The following is an 8,533-nucleotide window of genomic DNA, read 5'->3' on the forward strand; positions in this document are numbered from 1 at the left end:
AAAAAATCTACCGAATTTGGGCTGCTTTACTTTTAATTAATAACTGATTTATTCCCCTCCTGCGTAAGCAGGCTTCTGGGGACATTTAATTTAAATAAACCTTCCAGTGTTCAAACATGGCCTTAGCCGTCTCTGACGTCCAGTGAACCCCGTTTTCTGGTCGTATCGGCATGCCCCGTCGGTCGAGAAATACCTTTTGTTAAGGCGGAGAACAAGGGGGCCACTCTAGTGTTCGCCCTCGGGGTCAGGATGATTGGACCCTCACGCCGTGGTTGGCCACCGCTCACCCTGAGTTCCTCATCAAGGAGGGTTGTGCGGGTGGTAGGTGACTGGCTCGTGTTGCCCTGGCCCGAGGAAAGTCGCCTCTGTGGGGTTCTCTGCTCCCGTGGTTGCTCTCGAACCACGTTCCGGGACTCTTCCCAGTTTATCCCGACGTCCGGTGACCAATTATGTCTCTCCGGTGAGGCGTCCGACTCCACCTCTTCCTCCTCCTCCTCTTCTTCTTCCATTTCCTCCTCCTCCTCTACTTCTTCCAACTCCTCCTCCTCCTCTTCAATCTCCACCACGTCTTCCTGCTCCTCATCCTCCTCTTCCTCCTCCTGTGTGGTGCGTTGAGGTGTGTCAGGTGTTCTTAGTAGTGCTGGGGAGTTACCTGCGGCTGTAGCGTGCACCTGTGCCACCACTGAAGATGAGGCTGGAGCGCTCCGCCCCGTTCTGAGAGGAGTCTCTGCTGCAGCCTGTCGTTGTGCTGTGTCCCGGGCCGCTGCTGCAGTTGTGTTGAGGCGCTGGTTTGGTCGTCTGCGCAGTGGCCTGTCCCCCGATGTGTCGTCCTGTCGGACCGGTTGTTGTGGTGCCGTTGGGTTCGCAAGACCCCGGGCCCGCTCCAATCCATTGACGACAACCGCCATTGCTTCCGTCAGAGTCCCCAGTAGCAATCTGCGGCCCAGGTTTCTCCTGGCCCAGGTAGAGGCCACTTTAAATGGGGGACGCCAATCTGCATCTGACAGCTTGGAAAGGTCCTCTACGTCCTTCCCTATTGCGCTGTCATAGTGATTACACAGGATGGTGACTGTTGTGTGAGCCCAATTTTTTGCATTCTCTTCAATTAAAGTCACAGTCTCTGGGTTGGGCCATGCAGGTTTAATAAAAGGGTTAGGGTTAGGGTTAGGGTTAGGGTTAGGGTTAGGGTTAGGGTTAGGGTTAGGGTTAGGGTTAGGGTTAGGGTTAGGGTTAGGGTTAGGGTTAGGGTTAGGGTTAGGGTTAGGGTTAGGGTTAGGGTTAGGGTTAGGGTTAGGGAATAAATAGTTTTGGATGGACCTGCGAGCAGGACCATCTGTGCACTGTCCAGCACTGCCTCACAGCCCGCAGCTCTTAGTCCTCATTTAAGCCCTTAGGATACCTGGTTTTTAATTTATTGATCCAGCCCCTCTCCGCTCTCCTCCTCTGGGGAGCGCTCCATCCGGGGTTCATCTGGATCACACACACAGACACAGATTTCCAACCGTGCGAAATAAAATGTGCCACAAGTGGCGTCAGTGTTTTTTTCTTTTTAATGATGTTGTGTTTGTGTTGTGTGAAGCGGGTCGCGATGGTGTTCCCCGTCTCCCCCACATATTGTAATCCACATTGTACACACGTGATGAGGTAAACACAGTTCTTAGACTTGGTGTTTCCCCTGGCTGAGTTCAGGAAAACGTCTCCCGTGCTGTGGCTTTGCAGCCATTTTCTGTGTTTATAAAAGGCATCACTCTGACCTCTCCCCTTAATGCTGTGCAGAGGTTTTAATTTGGCCTTTACCAGATAGTCCAGTAAATTCTTGTTTCTCCTGTAGGCCGGGATGATCCTGTGGTCCTGCAGGACAGAAGACCCTGTGGTGTGGGAGAGGAATCTCCTTCTGCATCCTCTGACCAATGCCATGGTGGAAGGTGAATACGTGGTGACAAAGGGGAGACTGGAGCCCACAGTAATAGGCTTCTTCTCTAGAAATGACCTCTGGCATTTTCTAAGAAAGGTCCTAGAGTACCCCCTGGTGGACAAAGCGTGAAAGAGCACCCCGACTGCAACACGGAAATCCTCCTCTCTGCTGCATATTCTGTGAAACCTCAACAGTTGGGATTTGATTAAGCCAGCATATGTGTGCTTTGGGTGGAAGCTGGTCTTGAAGAGCAGAGCATGTGTGTCTGTCTCCTTAAAAAATACCTTAATGTCCAATGTGTGGGTTTCCTTAATTGTGTTACTTTTAAACGTTGTGGTGTCCAGAAAATCAACAGAAGTCAAGTTGTCGGTGGATTTAATTTTAATAGACTGATTGTGATTGTTGAGGGTGCACAGAAACACTTCAAAATCCTCCCTCGAGTGGGGCCACACACCCCAGATGTCGTCCAAATATCTATAATAATGCAGTGGCTTTTTAGGACATATTTTCAGGACTGATTCCTCCCACTCAGCCATAAAAATGTTAGCGTATGCAGGAGCAAACTTCTTCCCCATCGCTGTACCCTTGATTTGAAGGAAAAATTCCCCATTAAATTCAAAATCATTTTGGGTCAGATTGATCTCCAGTAACTGTAATAATTCTTTTTCTGGTCGCTTTTTGTCGGGGTGTTTCCGAAATGAATTCTTAACGGCCTGCATGCCTTCTTTTATGTCAATGTTTGTATAGAGACTATCAATATCTATGGTGAATAAAATTGAGTTGTCCGGAATGCGGAGTCTTTTAATTATCTCTACAAAGTGGTACGTGTCCTTTATGTAACTCGGGTGTGTGGTCGACAGAGGATTCAAAAAGTGGTCGAGGTACTCTGCAGTGTGATAAGTCTCACTGCTGCAGTCAGACACGATGGGCCTGCCGGGAGGGATTTCATGTGGTTTACTCCACTTGGCAGGGTCCTTGTGTATTTTGGGCAGCATATAGAATAATCTGGCTCTAGGTACAGCGTCACCCATTAAATAATGCTTTTGTTTCAGATTAATAAACTTCTTCTCATGTAGAGTTAGGATGATTTTATTTACAATCGGGACAGTGTTTGGATAAATGGGGTGGGTCAATTTGGTGTAGTATTTGGGATCATTAAGCTGTCTGTAGCCTTCCCATAAATATTGCTCCCTGTCCAAGATCACTATAGAGCTGCCCTTATCTGCTGGTTTAATAACTATGTGTTTGTTATTAACTAGTTCATCAAGTGCCCGCACTTCCTCCCTACTGAGGTTAGGCGGCACGTGATGAATTTTGAAGCGTGTGTTAAAATACCGAATGTCTGATTGTATTAGAGCAGTTATGGTGTGTGGTATTTGTGCCTGTACAGGAGCCCAGGACGATTTATAAATGAACGGGAGTCGTTCACACTCTCTCGAGTTTTCAAAATAAGCCGCCAGCTTTAACCTCCTGTGATACTGCTGTAGATCAAAGCGGCTCTGCTCTACAATCTGTTTATTAGTTCCCTTTGTGGGAATGAAATTTAACCCCCTGCCAAGGAGAGTGCGCTGTGCTTCAGTGAGTTTAAAGTTCTTAGTGAGGTTGATGACTAACTTATCCCCCTCCTGAGTAGGCAGGTTTATGGGGACAATTAGTTTAAGTAGTGAACCCAATTGTCAAATATGCGGGCAGCTGTGGCTCGGGTCCAGTGGATGTGATCCGGACCTGTGTGAAAGAGACCTGCTGGCAGCGCTGGGATGTACTCACACATTCTCGCAATAGCAGTGTTCAGATGTGTGAGGCGCAGTTTCTCCTTCGGGGGAAGATCTCCGGAGAAGTTGACCTGTGGCACAAAAACGTCAGCAGATGGAAAAGTCAGTCTAACGCTTCGGAGGGCCCTCTGCAGCTGTTTGATGGCCGTCTCCTGCGTTTTTTGGACACGGTTGTTGATGCCGAAGGCCAAAATGACCTTCTGCACCGTGACCTCAGAGGTCGTCTTGTTCATCAGGAGATCTGCGTTCCTGAAGGTGCCCCCTGGAAAAGCATCCACCTGCAGATCCTCGATGTTGTGGGCTGGCAGTTTGTACACATTGGAGTCTCCAATGATGAGCCACTTCCTGGTCACATGGAGACTCCAATCCTGTGCCTTCCGCGCGGTGGACTGGTGTCTGCATGGTCGCTGAGCTCCCTGCGGTGTCTGCAGGCCGGAAGTGGGAGTGGCCACCGGCCGGATCAGCTGGGTCTGCACCGCTGTCCTCAACCTGGTGGTGCTGATGGGCGTTAAGGGAACGTGCCTCACGTCCCTCTGCATCTGGGACCACGGCTCTCTCGCCTCCTGCTGCACCAGCTCCTCCAGGTTCCTCTGGGAGAACTCCACCTCGTCCGTGTTCGGGGCCACACACGGATTACGCGGTGCGAAGGACCATACAGCAGATATTGAGGGCGTCGCTGCCGCCGGTGGAGGTGTCGGCGGTGATGTCGCTGCTGATGATGGCGCTGTTGCTGCTGCCTCCTCCGCCTCCGTCTCTGCTGCTGCTGCTGCCTCTGCTGAAGCCACTGACGACGAGCTGGGTGAAAGTTCTATCGTGAACTGTGGTCTACGAAAGTTCAGTCTCTGTGGCCGGGGCAGCTGGGAAGACGGAGTGGGTGAAACCACCTGCTGTGAGCCCCCTGCCGACTGTGGCGTGTCGGGGGAGAGGGTGTCAGAGTTGAAACTAACCTCGATCGGGAAGTCTAACAGGTTCTGGATCAGTGGAGGAGTGCTGGGCCGCCGTTCTGCCGTCACTGGTGAGGAGGGCGTCACCAGCGCCGCCGCTGGAGCATGCGGCCCCGCGTGGACCTGGGCCGCCGTCGTGGTGATGACAGGTGCCACAGGTGCTGCTGCTGCTGCGGCGGGCTGAGGTGAGTCTGGGCGTCTCTGGGCCTCGATAGTGTGTGTGGGCGGTGCGTTTACCGGTTCCGCTCTGGCCACAGGTCTCACTCGCCTCAGGGGATGACTCGCCGGGTCAGTCTGGGCCGCTGGTGCTGCTGTTGTCGCCGGCGCCGCCGCTGCAGGGGCCTGTATTGGCTCATCTACCGCCAGACCGGCCATCCAGTCCACAATTGTCTCTCTGGCCTCTTTTAATGTGTCCGGGCCGAGTCTGCGGCCAAACTGCCTTTTGGCCCAGGCTGCCGCCACCTCGAACGGGTCACTCCACTCTGGACTATTGAGTCTGTGAAGGTTCCGGATTTCCTCCATTATCACAGACTCATAGTGGTCCTGTAAAATGACCAACGCAGTGTGCTCCCAGTTCTTGGCGTTGCCTTCAATAAGCATCTGCGTGGCCGTGTTGGGAATAGCCGGCTTAATGAATGCGGCTAACTGCTGGGTCATTCTAGCGATCGTGACCGGTGGATGTGTTATAACAATGTTAGAAAAATGATGTGCCGCTTTAATGATCTTATGAAGGATCCGGCATTTAACAGTGAAAAGTGGGTCGTCAGATCTGGGCCTATTCTGAGCGCCCTCATTGTTCTGGTTCTGGTTTCGCTGGTACCGTGTGTTATTGCTATTTACGTTGCTATTGTTATTGCTATTATTACTATAGGGAGGGCGTTGAAAGCGGGAGTCGAAGGACCGGGGCTGTGCGGGTCTTGGACGGGGACCGCGGTTAGCGGGACGTCCCGTGTACCTGTCATCCTGGCCGCCATCATAGCGCCACCGCGGGGCGCCTCCCCGATCCACGGGTCTCCGGACAGCGTTCGCGTAGGTGTCGCGTGGATAGCGGGGCTGCTGTCGCTGGAAACGTGGCGGTGCGTTCTGCTGAAAGCGGGGCTGTTGCGGCTGGAACTGTTGCGGGGCTCGGCGCTGGTCCTGTGGCGGAGCGTGCTGATTGCGGCGCCTACCGCGTCTGCCGTACTGCACCAGCGTCCACTCGCCTTCATCCTCCCGGCCACGCCCGTACATGTCGCTAGCTAGTGAAGCCTCGTGTTCACTAGCCACGAAAAAAAGGCGAAGGAAAAGTTGTTCTTTTTACCTTTTATTAACTGGAACAATAGCAACAAAAATAAAACAATAAACGGAACAAGTTTAAACAGTTTAGCAACGTTTCGGATATAAAGAATATCCTTCCTCAGGCTATAAAACTTGTAAAAAGTGTGAGCTAAAGATGCGCGCTGTTGTTGTCGCTCTGGTCAGCTCGGTGATATGACGGTCCGGCTAGGGCGTCGCCAATATGGCGGCCGTGACCTTTCCCCTCCCCGGTGTAGCTGACCAATAGCTGCGCTGAACTACGAATCTCTAGGTGCATCGCATACAGTGAGACGTTCAATGCACCCGTCTCACAATCCGAAATACCAGCATCGTCGAAACCAGAAACATGAATCACTTAGTAATAACGCATAAACATGATAATAACATCAGCAAACATCATACATTGAATTATTAAAATTAGAAACAGTAATGAATATGAATAATACACACATTTTTTTCAATAAGCAGAAATATTTACAGTGCCACCACACATGATGAAGGGTTAAGATTAGGCATAGGTTATGGAGTGGTTGTGTTTAGGATAAAATAACCGGGTAGGCTGTAAAGGATTAGGTTTAGGCATGGGTTATGAAGTGGTTGTGTTTAGGACAAAATAACAGGGTGGGCTGTATGAGAGAACCGTAGAGACCGCAGGCTGCTCAGCAGGCGGCACGGGCCGGTTAGGGAATAAATAGTTTTGGATGGACCTGCGAGCAGGACCATCTGTGCACTGTCCAGCACTGCCTCACAGCCCGCAGCTCTTAGTCCTCATTTAAGCCCTTAGGATACCTGGTTTTTAATTTATTGATCCAGCCCCTCTCCGCTCTCCTCCTCTGGGGAGCGCTCCATCCGGGGTTCATCTGGATCACACACACAGACACAGATTTCCAACCGTGCGAAATAAAATGTGCCACAAGTGGCGTCAGTGTTTTTTTCTTTTTAATGATGTTGTGTTTGTGTTGTGTGAAGCGGGTCGCGATGGTGTTCCCCGTCTCCCCCACATATTGTAATCCACATTGTACACACGTGATGAGGTAAACACAGTTCTTAGACTTGGTGTTTCCCCTGGCTGAGTTCAGGAAAACGTCTCCCGTGCTGTGGCTTTGCAGCCATTTTCTGTGTTTATAAAAGGCATCACTCTGACCTCTCCCCTTAATGCTGTGCAGAGGTTTTAATTTGGCCTTTACCAGATAGTCCAGTAAATTCTTGTTTCTCCTGTAGGCCGGGATGATCCTGTGGTCCTGCAGGACAGAAGACCCTGTGGTGTGGGAGAGGAATCTCCTTCTGCATCCTCTGACCAATGCCATGGTGGAAGGTGAATACGTGGTGACAAAGGGGAGACTGGAGCCCACAGTAATAGGCTTCTTCTCTAGAAATGACCTCTGGCATTTTCTAAGAAAGGTCCTAGAGTACCCCCTGGTGGACAAAGCGTGAAAGAGCACCCCGACTGCAACACGGAAATCCTCCTCTCTGCTGCATATTCTGTGAAACCTCAACAGTTGGGATTTGATTAAGCCAGCATATGTGTGCTTTGGGTGGAAGCTGGTCTTGAAGAGCAGAGCATGTGTGTCTGTCTCCTTAAAAAATACCTTAATGTCCAATGTGTGGGTTTCCTTAATTGTGTTACTTTTAAACGTTGTGGTGTCCAGAAAATCAACAGAAGTCAAGTTGTCGGTGGATTTAATTTTAATAGACTGATTGTGATTGTTGAGGGTGCACAGAAACACTTCAAAATCCTCCCTCGAGTGGGGCCACACACCCCAGATGTCGTCCAAATATCTATAATAATGCAGTGGCTTTTTAGGACATATTTTCAGGACTGATTCCTCCCACTCAGCCATAAAAATGTTAGCGTATGCAGGAGCAAACTTCTTCCCCATCGCTGTACCCTTGATTTGAAGGAAAAATTCCCCATTAAATTCAAAATCATTTTGGGTCAGATTGATCTCCAGTAACTGTAATAATTCTTTTTCTGGTCGCTTTTTGTCGGGGTGTTTCCGAAATGAATTCTTAACGGCCTGCATGCCTTCTTTTATGTCAATGTTTGTATAGAGACTATCAATATCTATGGTGAATAAAATTGAGTTGTCCGGAATGCGGAGTCTTTTAATTATCTCTACAAAGTGGTACGTGTCCTTTATGTAACTCGGGTGTGTGGTCGACAGAGGATTCAAAAAGTGGTCGAGGTACTCTGCAGTGTGATAAGTCTCACTGCTGCAGTCAGACACGATGGGCCTGCCGGGAGGGATTTCATGTGGTTTACTCCACTTGGCAGGGTCCTTGTGTATTTTGGGCAGCATATAGAATAATCTGGCTCTAGGTACAGCGTCACCCATTAAATAATGCTTTTGTTTCAGATTAATAAACTTCTTCTCATGTAGAGTTAGGATGATTTTATTTACAATCGGGACAGTGTTTGGATAAATGGGGTGGGTCAATTTGGTGTAGTATTTGGGATCATTAAGCTGTCTGTAGCCTTCCCATAAATATTGCTCCCTGTCCAAGATCACTATAGAGCTGCCCTTATCTGCTGGTTTAATAACTATGTGTTTGTTATTAACTAGTTCATCAAGTGCCCGCACTTCCTCCCTACTGAGGTTAGGCGG

The sequence above is a fragment of the Gasterosteus aculeatus genome, chromosome 9, assembly GCF_964276395.1.
Source record: "Gasterosteus aculeatus chromosome 9, fGasAcu3.hap1.1, whole genome shotgun sequence".
NCBI classification, from domain to species: domain Eukaryota; kingdom Metazoa; phylum Chordata; class Actinopteri; order Perciformes; family Gasterosteidae; genus Gasterosteus; species Gasterosteus aculeatus.